At 39.3% G+C, this 16,782-nt stretch overlaps 1 long non-coding RNA gene across 1 annotated transcript; it reads right to left on the reverse strand.

The window, feature by feature from the left end:
- Positions 1–1,319: 1,319 nt before the first annotated feature.
- Positions 1,320–3,198, reverse strand: LOC148054584 (uncharacterized). The gene is made up of 3 exons (XR_015706211.1): positions 3,055–3,198; positions 1,500–1,820; positions 1,320–1,407 (listed from the first exon to the last, which is right to left on the reverse strand). It is a non-coding gene; the product is annotated as an uncharacterized LOC148054584 (long non-coding RNA).
- Positions 3,199–16,782: the final 13,584 nt, after the last annotated feature.

Here is a 16,782-nt window from a genome sequence, read left to right on the forward strand (position 1 = left end):
AGTGCATTACTACCACGCCCAAGAAAAACAGTTCTAATACTGTTAAGCTGCAACTAGTTTCATTTGCAACAGCACCTTATAAATGTTCAGGCTCATAAACTCATGGCACACAATAGCTTTTGCATCTTATGCTTTATCATGTCCCATGGATATTTCTAGTTCATTGTATCTGTAAGTGTTCAGTGTGAAAGCCTCAACAGCACTTGGGGGTATTCTCAAAAATTCCCCAGTTATCTCACAGCACTCAGTTCAGAAAACAGGGTTAAGTGTAGAAGTCAGCAAGAGACTTTCCAATTTCATAGGTCATCCTAGCCAGTTAGTTTAGACTATTAGTTGTTTGCCTTCAGCTGCTATTAAGCTCTTGGTTGATAGCTTTTCAATACTGTCCATTTAGTGCTTCCTTCCTGAACACAAGTATTTTCACTATTCCAAGGCAACAAATATTATAGCCAGATCTCTTTAGAAAGTACATCGCTAGTGGGAAGAAATTCAATGAGTGCCACAGTCTTAGAGTTAACAGCTTATTTATTTTGCAGCAGTCACGGGTTCCATACACGTACCTCAAAACTTCGTCCCAACCTGCTGTTTCTAATCACTAATGTTAGTGGTATTGCTTTGCTGATACATTCAAAACTTAATTTCAGTCTTCATCTAGTTTTATGCCATTGGGACTTGGATTTCCTCCCATAAAATTCCAGACACAAATAATCACAAAATATGTCAGCCATACTAAGTATCTCAAAGTTACAGTAAAAGACTGTAAACACAAGAGAAAGCCATTCTGCTTGGTGCTATATAGCCCAACAGGGCATGGCTACATTTTCAGCAAGGCATTACTGTACTGTATGAAGGTATATTTAAACATGTAGACTGCAAGCAGCGTAGCACTGAAGCTACAGAACTTGGCACAGACTGCAAAGCCTGCCTGACAAGCAAATTCAGAAAGTTAAACTGTGCTGAATTCTTTGCTGCTGAATCCATACTGACAGCAGTATTTGACTGATGTTAATTAATTTATGGCTAATTTAAGTATTTCTGTGTAAGATGGAGTCATAATGTGATTGCTATGTAAATACCTTTGTAGTAAGATATGGTACTTTCTTGTGGTTGCCAGAATTAAAGAAAGGTAATGTCATGAGAGAACGGAGGGACAGTGAAGCCAGGTGGCTTCCTTCATTTCCTGCTAAAAATGGCATCCACCTACTGATACAAACTGCCTGGCATGAACGACAGTGAATCGGTACAGAAACAGATAATGTCTAAACTTCAGTCTCTACATATTTCAGAAGCAGCATCTGTGGTTAAGAGAGCCCAACATACCTTACTTGCCTTTATCAGCACAGTGTCAACTTCCTGTCAACTTCTTGTCAACTTCGCTTCCCAAATTCACCCTCCCATTTCCTCAATCTGAAAAACACCAATAACAGCAACTCATAAGTTAGCAGAAGCAAGGCTGGCAACAGTATTAATGATGGATATTTACCATCTTATCAACTTACTTTAAGGGCTACAAAAGTGAAGCAGTACATAGAAGAGTTATTTCTCTAAAAGTTCGACTACTAATCTTTTCTGTCTACTGCCAGTTACAGCTCCTCTCACATATCATCTGCACTGCTGATTGCATAAGTCACTTGGAAGATGACATCAGACCTTCAGCATCAGAAAGCGCTGGCATTAAGCAATAGGTTCAAATATATACAAGAGGTCTCTATTATACTGCTGCTGTCATACAGTCCTCTGAATTTCTTATTTCCAAACACAGTCTTGTGATACAGTTAACATCAATATACAGTGCTTAGTTATTCAGCTCAATCTGGGGACTGAAAAAGAAAACAAAGATGACAAACTCGTGAATACACAGTCAATTAAAAAATGCAACTTTTGAGGCTCTTTTGCCTCTTGATTTTTTTGTCAAGTCTTTCAACTGACTCAAAAAGTGACAACCACCAACACTGTCATCAGACTCCACAGATGAAATACTAACACCCCCTATTTGAAAAAGGAACCATGGAAAAGTAAAACTGAAAACATTTTTAAAGGACTGATTAAAAAGAATTATTTCAAGAGGAAGTTCATTAACAGAACTCAGAAGGAAAAGCAAGTAAAAGAGAACAGGCAGGAAAGGATCAGAAAGTCACGTTATATAATGTTTTAACAGTAGGTTGACTAAATCTAACACATACAAATCTGAATTTTCCAAACTTTAAGATTTGAAAGAGTCACACTCTTTCCTCAGTACTGTCATGAAATGTCCTTTCAAATTAGTCCCTTCTTCACAGAAATAGGTTGAAAATACATTTTCATGTGTATACCCAATGCTATTCTGTTGATGGAGCAACCCAGGAAGAGCAAAGAGAAGTATATCAAATTCCTTTATCAGGCAGAACAGAGGAGTTCAAACAAGTATGTAGCAAACTCAGTATCCTAAGTACTAGTGAGACGTTGTGCTGGTTACTTGGTTCTCAAGGGTATGACAAACCCTTGGGCAAGTCCTGTATAGTGAAAATGTGATTTTTAATGTCTAAACATACAATTCTAATGTTTAGGTCTAAAAACCAGATGTAAACTTTCCATATAAGCAAGCTCAAATCTAGGAGCTCATACTCAGATACTGTCTTCAAAATGCACATTTAGCAAAGCCCTTGAAAGTCTATTTTATAATCTGCTTGTAGAGACTCCCCTGTATTGCCACAGTAACTCAGTAGGGTATTGGGGAAGAAAAGGCCTTATTTGGTCATTAAGGTTTCAAACTTGCTCCTATTGCCATAGCCCTAATTCCCACTGACTTCTGCTTGGAACTGGAACAGATTCAAAGCCCTAAAAATCAGCTGTTATGAGGCTCAGCCACGAATGAGGAGGCTCTGTTCAACTCCCTCTCTGAAACTGTTGAAGTAATCTAACACCAGATGACCAAGTTACATAATTTCAAAATAAATATGGTGTGCTTTTAAGTTATTTTGTCATTTGGAGTCCTCAATGGCAGTGGAAAGGAAAGGAAGCAGGATGGAAAATAGTGATACTGTTAAGATTAACATTCCAAAACAATGAACTTACTCCAAAATCCCAAGACTGCTAAAGAAGTTGAGAGCTTTCAAAATATATTTATAACTTTGTTGCCTTCTCGTTCAATCTTTCAGGTTTGCACTTTCTGTAATTACAAGCGCTTGAAACTTTCCATCTTAATAATGGGATCTAATATCTAAGTCTAGCAGCCACAGCTTCAGAAATACACATAATAGTCTGAGATTTGGCACATTATTGCAATTGTCATCACTACATCTTCCTGCGGGGAACTTCTGTGCCGCTACTACCATCCAACAGCGTGTTTCTTCACGAGTCTATCCAGTCCCTGCAACGGAAATGTGTAGGTAGAAGGATGTCTTTCATACATTACATAGCCAACTGAAACCACAAAAACGCATTCCACAGTATATCAATTAATTTTGACAGAGGAGTCCTACAATGTCTGTTCTGCAATTTTAACAAACCTGCTGATGACTTTAAGAGTTCAAGCATGCAATACCCTGCTGAGTACCAGAGAGCCTCATACCTTTGCACCAGCAGCTGGAAGATATCCCTTCCTCTTCTAAGCTCTGTGACACCAAGTCTCTACCTGACCTACACATCTTCTGCAGGAATACTCACTGATTCTCTTTGAATCTGCTGGAGAACTGACTAGTGAGGTAACTGAAAAAGTATCAAAGTTACCCTACTCTTGGTATTACATCTAAAGAGTTGAAAGCTTGCTCAGGTGTAGACACAAGTAAAGACTATACATACAACAATCTTACAGACATCATGAGTCCAACTGAAAACATGGATCCACTTTTCTGGGTACTGAACAAATTTTATCAAAGGGTTTATCTTCATGACTGAAAGCCACAAAACAGTTCTGGTTTGGACACAATATCACAGTTTGTCATTTGTTTTTATACTGTGTGCAGATGAGACCCACTTCACAGTAGCCAACAGCAGCCTAAAGGCTAAGCAGAATTTCCTATGATGTGGAGGAGACGGTGAGTAGATGAAGACAGGACTTTAAAATCCTAGACAAGTTCCATAGCCACCACTCTATAATTGAAATGCCATCCTGTACATGAAAATACTGAATCAGACACCTTCTGATTCAGCGGAAAATAGGTTTTTACAAGGTGGTATTTGCCAGAGCATTCCCAAAAACATGTGTTCTGTATCCTTGCCTGGGGATGACGTGGCTCTATGTTTTACATAGTAAAATTGATATAGTGGAGACAAAGTATTTTGCAGCAGGACAAGTAAGCTACTGAAGTGAAAAGACACCTTTTCTTGACAGTCAAGACAAGGCTCCATTAGAGGGTACTTGGCCCAAACACATCGACTAAACCGTTTTAAGAAGGAGCACAGTGTAAATTTGCGACATGAATTTACGCTTGTGATATAGTTCTTTGGTTTGTTTCACTTTGTTGTTGTCTCCAAAGCACATTTGGAAGTAGTCTTGATCACGGTTGACCAAGTTTGCTTGCACCCATGTGCACCTTACAATGCCATTCTGCTGTGCACCTGAAAGAACCAGGAAGAAATGTTTTACCGAGTGTATCAGATGGCTTGTTCTGGTTTCTGGTTTGCTCTTCTCTTTTCACCTTCCTTTATATCTTGGAAGTTTGGCTACAACAGACCTGGTCGGTAGGCTTGGTCTTGCCAAAAGTTGAGACCTGGATGAAAGTTTCTCCAGCTCAGTCCAGCAGATATTGTTGAGTTTCTGTGGAGGAGAACAATCTCATAACAATAGGATGCAGTTAACATTTTAAAGTTATCTGGGCATTTTATCTTAAAAACTATTCGCTGTTTCAAGGACAGGGGACACTAACAGATATCCTTGATCTCTCCTACTTGTTCAGCAGTGCATGGTAGTTGTGGGCTTTCTTCTCTGTTTTCAGAACTACTGTCACAGATGGCCCTAACACTGCAGCCATATTGTGCTTAATGACCATTGCACGCTGTGCAATTGTAATGTCAGTACCAACAGGATATATCACCAGTCATCATTGTATGGCAGTAAGGTACCCCATGTATATATTGACCAGGCCTCACTCAAGTCTTGTTCTCAGCTCTTCCTTGGCCAGTGACTTTAAATTTATGTGACACTCTTCAACTCGGTGCCTCAACTTCCACATTTCACAGTTAATGCTCACTTCTTTTAAAATGCTGATATCCACAAACAACACAGGGTACACTATTGTGGGTGGTCACACAGACTCAAAGAAAATAAATTCAGCAGGTTCATCTTGTGGGAAAAAATAAGTGGGATTTGTTCCTTCCTTTTCTGATGATGTTCTCCTTCATAGCTACATTTTTCTCCTCCCACATCCTGTCCATCCCATTTATCTGGTTTCACATATCCCCACCCTGTACAATAAGGTAAATAAACCCCAAGAGTTTGATTCTCAGAAGTCTTCTTTCACTTATCCACCCTACTGTTTCCAAAACATCAGAAGTAAAGAGCTACCAGCACTTCTTTAAGAAAACAGAAGAAAACACACAAGATGTCTTCAAGAAGTGAAATCCAGTGCTTCAGAAACTAACCAGAGCACAGTGTGGCTATTCAAATCCTGGAAACAGAGATGATCAGCCAGTAGCATCTTCTCCAAAAATACCCACTGTGTATCTGACAGTGTGAAGTCTACTTTCCTAATAAGCTCAAAGAACTCAACCCAGGAAGACAGGCTGAAATGCTGAAAAATTTAGGCATGGATGAATTCCACACTTTATTCTGGAACAGTCATTAGACAATAAAGAACTCTTAACCAGGAAAAATGACATTCAGCCAGCACAAGTCTGTGCGCATTCCTGCTCCACTTCCAGTCCCCCTGAGAACACCAGGGGCAAAAAGCTGGGAAAGTTAAAACAGTTCCCCCAAGCAACATAAGTTCTCTCTTGGCCCGCTGCCATTACAATAAAAGGCAACCTATTACAACCGGCTTTAGTCAGTTATGGCACAGGCTTTTAGAGCCGAAAGAGTCATCTCAGGCCTCCTTTAAAATCAATGGAGAAAACAGGCATTTAACGAGTGATTCATCTGGTTTATTTTAGACAGTGACATTAGGATGAGATAAATTGTGCTGCAAAATGAAAAAAAAAAAAAAAAAAGCCCTAGAAATGCCTATTTCCCTCCACACACAATAAATGAAGTCCAGATGAGGAACTGTCTGTATTTGGTAAGATGAATCCCACCCAGTAAGCCTGTGGCATACATTCACTCCTCTCGGAGACCTTTTTTTATAGCGGTTACAGTTTCCATCATTTCCAGACTACTGGGCAACCAAGGTCCCTCCACGATGAGTTCTAGATGGATAGTGGAATCACAGATATTTAAAGTTATTCTAGGATTTCTAAGTTATCAGATCCCACTGTGTGAACTGACATGGGTCTGGAGGGTACGCCTTACCATGTAGAATACTCTACATCTAGAATACTCTACATGGTAAATGGGAAAGAAATAGATCAGAGAAGCTTTCTTTTCTCAATTGGGAACATAAACTCCCTCCCATTGCAGAGTCTTATAACAAAAACTGAAAGACTGAAAACTGCATGAATATATGCTGCAATTTTCAAAGGAAAAAAAAAAAGGATCCTAAGCTGCATTCTTGATCAGAAAATCAAAATACTAGCAAACCAGAATCCACAACACATCATGAAAAATAATCCCCTTTAGTCGAAGACCTACATTATCTTCCTTGCTCCATATTATAGCAGTATTGAACACCAATGGAGGAGAAGATCTGCTATGAATGTTTCTACTCAGAAGCAGCTATAGATGACAAAGCCAGCACTTTGCAGTGCCCATACTGTAAGTTAAGCTTGATAAAGGTCTGTTTTCTGAAAATCCAGCTTTATGGTATTTTGTATTAGATGGAAATTCCCCCAAATTAATTGCTAAAACAATTTCTGCATGTGTGATAACAAAAACAATCACTGTCTGATTAGTGCATACCATCACAATGCTCTCTTTTATGCTCCCTCAAACAATTGGTACATATGGCAGACAGAACTGGCATATTTCTAACTTCAACAGTTAGTTCAAACACCTTATTTCTCCTCCTGAACAAGCCCACAAGGGACATGATAGTTGCAGAAGTTATGTAGTATACAACACGTGACATTCACCATCAGAACCATTTCACCTGTAGAAAACCAGGCTTCTCATTAGACATTGTTATTCTTTGGTGTTCGCTCATTCTGGGCATCTTGGCTCTGCTTACAGAACAAAGTCTTGCCCATCCTACAACAGACAGGACCACTCCACTTATCAGTACAGCTTTGCTATTTTATAGATGGCTTTGAGTACTGTGTTCAGTTTGGGGCTCCCCATCATGAGAAAGACATTGATGTGCTGGAGTGAGTCCAGCGGAAGGCTACCAAGTTGACTGGGAGCTGAAGCACACGATGTACATAGACAGGATAGAAGAACTGGGTTTGTCCATTCTTTAGAAGAGAAGACTTAGAGGCAACCTTACTGCTGTCTACAACTACCTCATCAGAAGATACAAGGAAGATGGAGCCAGACTCTTCTCAGAAATGCACAGTAACAGAACAAGAGGCAATAGACACAAGCTGAACAGGGGAAATTCCAAGTAGATATAAGTAGTCAAGAAACTGGTTGCCCAGTGAGGTTGTAGAAGGTGGACAAGACTCAAGCAGACAGGGCCCTGAGAAACCTGATCCTGTTGAACCTGCTTTGTGCAAGGGATTGGACTAGGTGACCTTCCAGAGGACCCTTCCAACCTAAATAATTTTATGATTCTATAACAGGAATGGGAAAAGGTGTGGAGAATACTAAATGCAGCCTTGAGGAAGCAGTTACTGTGGCTTTAATGCACAGCTCCCTCAGTTCTTGAAGGGTACTTGCTCAGCATTCAATATTCAAAAGCAGTCTCACCTGGTTGCATGCCAAATAACGGCAGGTTAATATAGTTGGCTCTACACGTAGACACCTCAGACTGCCCACAAACCCCATCACCCTTCACAGCAAGCGGTGACACAGCTGTGCTGAGGACAAGGAACCATCTTATCTGCACAGACAACTGAATAAGCCAGGCACACAGCCTATCCACATAGCAGTAAGGACACTCTCGAACGAGCTTTAAAGCTCCAGCACTACCCAATATTTTTCCTGCTGGAGAATCAGCTGTTTTCATGCATCCCCAGATTCAGCAATAACAACGTCTTAACAAGTGCAGAATGAATAGTTAGCGCATTTGGCTTCAACACGAGTACTGCACAGCATTACAGACACAGTTACCAAGATCCTCTTACATGCTACATATATTTTGCCAATACAATCTGAAGCCATGAAGAAATATATTGCCAACAGAAGCAGGCAAATGTGAATGCATTCTGCCAAAAGAACTTGCTAGCTGCACTATGCCAACAGACTGTTTGCCAGCTAGATCTCCACATGCAGAAAAGGCCACGGATTTCCACTGTCTTTCAGACTCTCTGTCAGATTCCAGTATCAAATGGATGGATTAACATTTTGCAACCAACAAGGTGACACTAGTTATCTTCATAAGTGTTTGTAGTCACTAGTCAATACCATGAACACGTCAATTTACACCATCATCTGTACTGAACCATGTAAGTACAAGGCTGCAAATATCTGGGAGTGCCCAATGAGATGATGTTAAACTCCATAAAGGAGGACCTACTTGAGAAGTCTGTGAGGTTTCATGTGCTGCTACAGACGTTACAGGCTTACTACTAGCATGTACACAGAGCAGACACCATTCTGAAGTACCTTTACAGGCTGTGCATTAGTACAAATCAAAAGGACAGATAAAATGTGCTATGAAAAATGGTAAGTCATCGTTTGTTTCACACTAGGATTTTGCTTTTTGCAGTCCCAACAATAAAACTACCTTGCTGGAAGACTAAGTGGTGATTCAGGGTATTTGAAAGTTCTCTGAAAAGATGTTTTTTGTTGGTGTTTACTAATCCAATGAATAAGGAACTTTGTGGGAACGTACTGTTCTGATTTAACTTTTTTGGAGGGTTTGAAAGTCTATCCAAAGAAAAAGAAAGAGAATAACCTAAGCACAATCTGGTGTTGAACCACATAAAAGATTCAGATGAGGGATCTGATTTGCCATTTTCCTACAACGTTTAATGCTAAACATTTAATTTATCAGAAATGTTTTGTGTCTTCAGCTTCTTCTATCTTTAAGAGAAAAGCTAAACATTAGAAAGTACTTTGAATTTTCAGTTTATTAAGAGGGACTTTATTAATTAAAAGGTATGGGGGAGAAGAAGATGTAATTCCTGTCAAACCAACAAGTCAGCACAACAAAGCTACAGCTACCCTGGAATCCTCCGTACAGAAACTATAGTACATTGATGAAGCTGTAACAATTTTGGCCACATCTTCTTTAACATATTCATAGCAAGACATCTACAGCAAAACAAACAAACAAACCAAACCTTCTGTCAAATGAAACACTCTAGCAGATCATCTTCACCCCCTCAGGAAAGGATGAGAGAGATCAAGTACAGGAGAGATGTGTAGGCAGACTACCCAAAGGACTACAGGATGGCACTCAAATACTGTGATGATATATATAGACTAAAATGTGGGCTCAGTTGAAATAACAGAAGAGCCAATGCCTGCCTTAAGGTAGCAATGGGGTTTGTATGCAAAGAGAAATAAGAAACTAATCAATTATAGATCCCATTTCTTATGCCTATACTAGGATACAAGCAAAAAGACAAAAATGTCCATTATGTCCACCAGAAATATTGTAACAATGTCATAGAAAAGTTGACCTTGAAAGCCACATGAGCAAAATCAATCATTTGTTTTCTGTGGTAAACACTATACAGTATTTACAATTAGCATTAATACAGATTTATGAGAACTACTGATATCCTGTGAAACTGATACTGGACAGACATATTCAATAGTGAAATGGTTCTGTCCAACTGAGTTACTGTTAATGATCCCCACTGCAATGAACTCTGCTTAGATGTTCTCTGTTCGGGATCCTAAAGCTAGGAAAGCTCTCGCCTTCCCAAATCTGTTCTGATTTAGATCCCATCACTAACTAAATCAAGTTGATCAAGACCATTAGGAGAAAAAAAAGAGGCATGAAAACAACTGCTGACTTTTAGAGAAATTACAGTCTACCACCTCTAAAGCAGCAAGATGTTTCAGGAATCCATTTTCATAACGTGGCAAAAGAAATTTGCTCATTTTAGGAAAAAATCTGAAAGAACATATTTCCAGGGTGCACTGGCTGAGGCTAAAAATGAGATGGATCTCCTAGGGTAGCAAGCTTGTCAAAAACCAGGGTGAACTTCATGATCGCCTGTAACTGGTGAGGAAACATGAGGTGTCCATCATCAAACTGCCTAGAGAGACCATTTATACATATTAAATTTCTAAAGGTAACAATATATTCTGTAGCCCTGAAAGATGAAGTACTTCCCGGAAAATCTATTCTAATTTTTAAAGGGATAGTTCAAACTTAATAAGGAAATTTACCAAATACCATTTGCCTTCTGCAGGTCTTAGTTCTTTGAGAGGCATCAGCATAACAAACTTTAAGTCTCTCATTGTAACAAACTAGCATTTTGAAGAAAGCTTTCTATTCCTATTATTCAATATCCTTCTTTTAAATGTTTGTACAGATTATAAGGCAAACACTTGCAAAGGCCCTAGGTAATCAGCAAATATGTTTATGGAAATATTATACTTAAAATGTAAATTGAATCATGTTTATCATTTAAAGCTTCTGAGAAATCCTCTTTAACCACCTCATTTTACAAGTTAGTGACAGTTTTGCTTTTGACTGTAATGGTTACAGGATTGGCTCATCCTGACATGAATTAAGGCATCCATCTTCTAAGGTGTCTGTTAGAGATAGATACACACATACTCACTAATACTTGCACCTTCACTGAAATAATTTTCCTTTAAAAAGCAGTTACCACACCGTCATATGGAGCACATAAAAATACCATCAAAGTAAGTACAATGTAAGCCACCCCTCTGACTCTTCAAATCTTTGAGCTTTGGTGTAGTTCTGGCTGAAAAATGTAGCTATTCAAGTTTTGTGTTGTTTAGATCAATAGAGATGGATATTCTTCCCACCCACTTATTCTTCCCACTTTAAGACTGTTGTGAGGAAGTATTTTTGATATCCACCTACGCCAGAGAGAATCTGGTCTGTAGCCCTTTTAAATCTCAGCACTCCAAAAGACATTTTCAGATAATTGTTATAGGCAAATCTTTTTGCAATACCTGCTGTTCATGGTTTTACCTATGCCCTACCAACAGGTCAGTTGTGAAAACCACCACTCTAACCAGTATTTCTAGGACACCTTCTCAGATTTTAGTATAAATGCTAAGCCCACACTCTAGCCAAGCCTAGCTATAGGCTAGCTGGGTAACACATCAGTTCAGCTATGAATTCAGATATTTTCATTTATTGAGCTTGTTGCTTTAACACAGGTGCTTCAAACTAAAGAATTATCAGAGTGCCTCACTAGAGTAGAATTAAATCAGATCAATTAAAAAAATAGTATTCCTATGGTACATAACACACACAAAAAATAAACATTTTATCAATTAAATGTTAACAATGACTAGTATACTAAATTGAAGGTAGCCTGTAACTGTTCTTTTGGCTGCAGGAAGTAGACTTCCCATCGTGGCCTTATTAAACTCCAAATAGGACATGTAGGATGGATGGGAGAAAGATATTTTGGAGACTTCTTGGGGTTAATGTTACCTTAAAGATCCACCTCCTCTGAAGTACTATTTAAAGCACAAACCAAGCAGGTGCAGGTTAAGATGAAACAACTAGTGTGGTATTCCTTCAGTGTGTTTTCTGGCCTGGGGGTGGGAGTATAGCGATGGCTTGGATAAATCTTGGTGGATGTTTCCTTGCTGAATAGCACATGCAGAAACTGTACGTCCTATTAGCATTGTCTTGAGTAGACAGCTCTTGTTACATGAACTTTGATAATCAAAGCTAAGCTTATCTGTTGGGTAATTATCTCTTTTTTTTTTTCCTTAATTAGCAGTATTTCTGGGATAGTGATGGTGTGCTATCACTTCCCATGCCTCTGGTGACTGAGACAGGCTAAGGGCTATCTCTGGCTTAATGAATGTTTTATGTGCTATTCTGTGAGTGCAGACTGCAAGCTTTCTCAGGGTCTACAGGCTTCCCCTCTTGTTTTAAGCTTTTCAGGGAACTGGCATGTTATAATACATATCTGCACTGCTGTCAACTAAAAGCCTGTTTAGGCCTCAAGACATCAAGCTCAGGATGACATAATTTGAGCATCTGAACAGCCTGAACTGGATTTGTAAGCATTTTTTTCCTCCTCTTAGAAGGAGTGTCTGAGACTGGCTTTTCTTCCAGCATTAAGTATCTCAGTTGGAAGGACTTATTTTTACTGAAGCATAGTCTGTATGTCTGAAAACTACTAAAATTGTTTTCTAGCTTTAAAAAGAGTATCCATGTAAACTTCACTAAAACTGCATGTGTTAAAAAAAACACTTATAAAGTCATTTGAGAAGCTGTTCTTCTTAAAATATAATGGAGTAAGCTTGAAACATTGTTCCAATTATACAGAAAGCCTGTTTTAAAATGGCATACTCCGTACAGCTGTGCTTCTTTAATTTTGCTTTGGAAAGATGAACAGTGTTGTTAACACCTGTTCACGCCTTGTAGCATGGCATTTGGAACTGGCAGCACTAGGTTCTCTGAAAAGCCAAGCTCTATTTTGCTTTTTAATTAAAACACTTCAGTAAAACTTAAAAAGGTTTGGATCATCTACTAACTTTGATCCACATCATTTCTGACAGAAAAGGATGAAATATGCTTATTGTTGGGTAATTACATTCTCTTTAATTAAGATACTGCTTTATTTGGTGTTCTGTTAGAATACCATCATTATTGCTTCTTCGTACAGGCATAAATGTGTGCTTAAATACTTAAACCTGGAAATCTGACTTCAGTGTCATCAGTAGAGCACAGTTAACACAGGAGTACAGGACTCTCATACCCTAAGGCTGTTTTTGAACTGCGTTTCTGAACTGCCTGCAGAATCAAATAGAAGTCTGCATTATTGGTCTACTCCCTTTGACCTCACCACAATCATTCCCTCTTATCATGCAATTTCTCTTCCTGTAATTTAAATATCCAGGAATCCTGTTTCCAAAAGTCAGCTTTATCCATGGGAGCATTCTTTTATGGTGCAAATGGCAGCATTGACAGCATAGAAAAATAGCTGGAAAAAGGGCATTGATTTTTTATTTTTCACCACACTCAACTGCTGGTAACAGCCTAATACCAATAACAGTGATCAACTTTTTGTATATACTAAAAGTAATTTGTTGTAACTGTAATATATAATTTTATTAATGAATTCTATTCTATGTATTTCTATATCAACAACCTTAAGGCAACAGCTGTTGGTGTACAAGCTGTTATGCAAAGTACACTAGATAATTCCTGGAATCAGTCTGTTCAGTTCTTACTCTGAAAACATAAGGATCTTTCCTTTTATCTTTACCAGGGTTTTATTTCTGGTTGCCACATCTCTCCTACCCTCACTGCTTTCCTTATGTTATTCCACTTTGTCTAAGTGCTATTAACAGTCATTTCTTGGCAACTTACTGAAACTCTTTGCAATCTTAACTTTAGTAAGACTTTGACACGGTCTCTCTTTAACATCCTCATAGACAAGCTGACAAGACACAGGTTAGATCAGTGGACAGCAAGGTGGATTGAAAACAAGAATGGCCAGGCCGAGAGGGTTGTGAACAGTGGCACAAAGTCCAGCTGGAGGCACGTCACTGGTGGGGTACCCCAGGAGTCAATACTGGGGCCAGTACTAACACTCTCAGCAAGTTCACAGATAATACAAAACTGGATGGAGTCACTAGTACACCAGATGGGTGCACTGCTTCCCAGAGAGACCTTGACAGGAAGGAGAAATGGGCAGAGAAAAACCTCATGAAGTTCAACAAAGAGAAATGCGAAGTCGTAACACCTGGGCATAAATAATCCCAGGTTCCAGTACAGGTTGGGAGCCAACCGGCTGGAAAGCAGCTCTGCACAGCAGGACCTTGGGGTCTTTCCAACCAACATGTTGACCATGAGCGAGCAATGTGCCCTTGCAGCAAGGAAGGCCAAGAGTCTCCTGGGCTGCGTTAGGAACAGCATTGCCAACAGGCCAAGGGAGGTGATCCTTCCCCTTTATTCAGCCCTGGTAAGACACAGCTGGAGCGCCGGGTCCACTGCTGTGAAGTGCAAGCCACAGACCTACTGGAGTGAGTCCAGCAAAGGGCAACTTAGATGATTAAGGGGCTGGAACATCTGACATAAGAGGAGAGGCTGAGAGAACTGCAAGTGTTCAGCCCAGAGACAAAAAAGCTCAGGGGGATCGTACCCATGTGTATAAATACCTGACAAGAAGGGAACGAAGAAGAGGGAGCCAGACTCTACTCAGTATTGCGTATTGGGTAAGAGGCAATGGGCACAAACTAAAACACATGGAATTCTATCTAACACAAAACCATTTTTTTTTACTCTGTGAGGGTGATCAAACCATGGACCAGGTTGCCAAGAGAGGTTGTGGAGCCTCCATCCTTGGACATACTCAAAACACAACTGGACATGGCCCTAAGCAACCTCCTCTAGCTGACCCTGCTTGAGCAGGGGTTGGACTAGACGATCCCCAGAGGCTCCTTCCAACTACAGCCATTCTGTGAATTCTAAAACAGAGATACTGCTAACATTTTTGTTACTGTTTCTCCTTGTAAAAGCTACGTGGGAATGAGATGGAAAAGAATCACCTCAGTCTCCAGGTTGTAGTCTTCTCAATGTTAAAGTGTTGCTTTCTTAAACTAATCTGTCCTAAATGAAGTTAGGTCTCCCATTCTCACACCTCCTACTTGAAGGTTAGGTCGTTTTAAAAACCTTACTCTAATTTATTTTAGCCTAGTTCACACCCACATGTTCTTATCCCCACATTGTTTTTCAGCCTAAGTCTATTTTCCCCTCCCATATATTTATAGATATATGGGTTTATTTAGTGCATGAAAACAAAGCTTTTATGGGCTCTTATAATATGCTGTCCATTCCTGTGATCACCCTCATAGCCTTTCCCTGCACCTGTTCCAGTTTTAACTCATCCTTCATGAACGCAGAAGAGCAGAACGGTACACATTATTCCTCAGAAAAATTCTATTAATGCCTTCCTCTCTGTTCTGTCTATTGTAAACATTTTCCTCACTCTTTGGAGGTAACAGATCATTTGATTACTCCTGCCAGACTAAATAGGAGAAATTAATACAATAGACAACCCACGTGCTTACCTGCACTGTGCTTACAGTCCATACCACTGTGGGTAACAGAAGTGAGGCACCTTTCTGCATCCTCATCACAATCATAGGGCTACGTCATGCTGGCTGCAGCCATTTCATTAAGATCTTGCTTCCAGGCAAAAATGAATTGAAGTCTTTTTATTACAGTTGTATTTCCACCCATGTGCATTATCTGATGCTGCAGACTGCTTTTCTCAGGAAATCTTCAGCAGCCTCTGCAAGCTGTCCTAAGAAGCAGAAAGATCTTAGCCATGAGAGGATCTGATTCAAGTTAGTCCAGCACATACCAAACTACTCAGCAGAGAGTAGGTGGGTTTGGCTTTCTTTAAACAAACAGTAAACCTGCATTTTAAATCATGCCTATGAGAAAAATTTTCAAACTTGTTCTCTGCTTGTACCTAGTTCTCTGTAAATACAAAAAGATAACATCTGGATTAAAACTTTCAAAAGTAGCAGAGGTGACTTAGGCTCATCAGTCACTTACGAAAATGGAACTTCGGAGCTTTGAAATTTCCATTCTAAGTAAGTTTCTAAATTACAGAAGACACTGAAACAGAGCTTCAGCAGTAGAGAGGGCCATTTGATAACCCAGAGCGAGCCATCAGCAAAGCAAATATAACTCTAAAGAGATGTAATCTATTTAGAAGAACGTTGGAAGGTAGAAGGTGATGGAAGGAGGGGGAAAGCTAATGCAGAGATCACTTATAGCTTGTGATGTAAATGAAATATGATCCCATGGCATCTTGAAGCTTGGGATATATTTGTTCATGAGATACAAACTCATCATCTTCTATATAGAGTTAGGACAGCCTTGTAATATTACATTTTTTGCCCACTGACCCTCGCTAAAATTTTGAAGGAGAGTGAGGTAAGAGAGTTATAAAACAAAGTGGAAGAAATGACTCTCTTATACTGAGCAATCCACTGGCAGTTTTGTGCTCTTTACTCCTATTTGCAGTTACATTGTTTTCAATAAGACTTTGTTTCTGTCCTGACATTTATCGTGCCATTACAGCCATTAATATGTGAAAGCCTATTTTCAAACCCCTATCACTATCATTCCTCCTATCTTCCATTTATTGGAGTGAATATACTATGTGAAGAGTGGTGGGAGAAGATATTTTTTGTTTGAAAATAATAAAGTCTACAGAACTAAAATAAGCTGAAAAAATAATTCCCATTTTCTGTCTTTTGTAACCACAGTTCCACTCTCAAATATTTTGCTACTTAGAGTGATTATGTATGTTCACAGGAAGGACGCAAATGGCAATTCAATATTAGGTAGACTTACTGTAGCTAAAATTAGAGTAAATACCAGTTCACTGAGAACTTACGCTCAATTCATTAGCAAATCTTATCCTCAGTATCTTGATATATATACACTGCTACACATTCTGCTAGTTCTCAGCAAA

The sequence above is a fragment of the Nipponia nippon genome, unplaced genomic scaffold (genome assembly GCF_047370975.1).
Source record: "Nipponia nippon isolate SJK-2023a ecotype South Korea unplaced genomic scaffold, ASM4737097v1 scaffold_3, whole genome shotgun sequence".
NCBI classification, from domain to species: Eukaryota; Metazoa; Chordata; class Aves; order Pelecaniformes; family Threskiornithidae; genus Nipponia; species Nipponia nippon.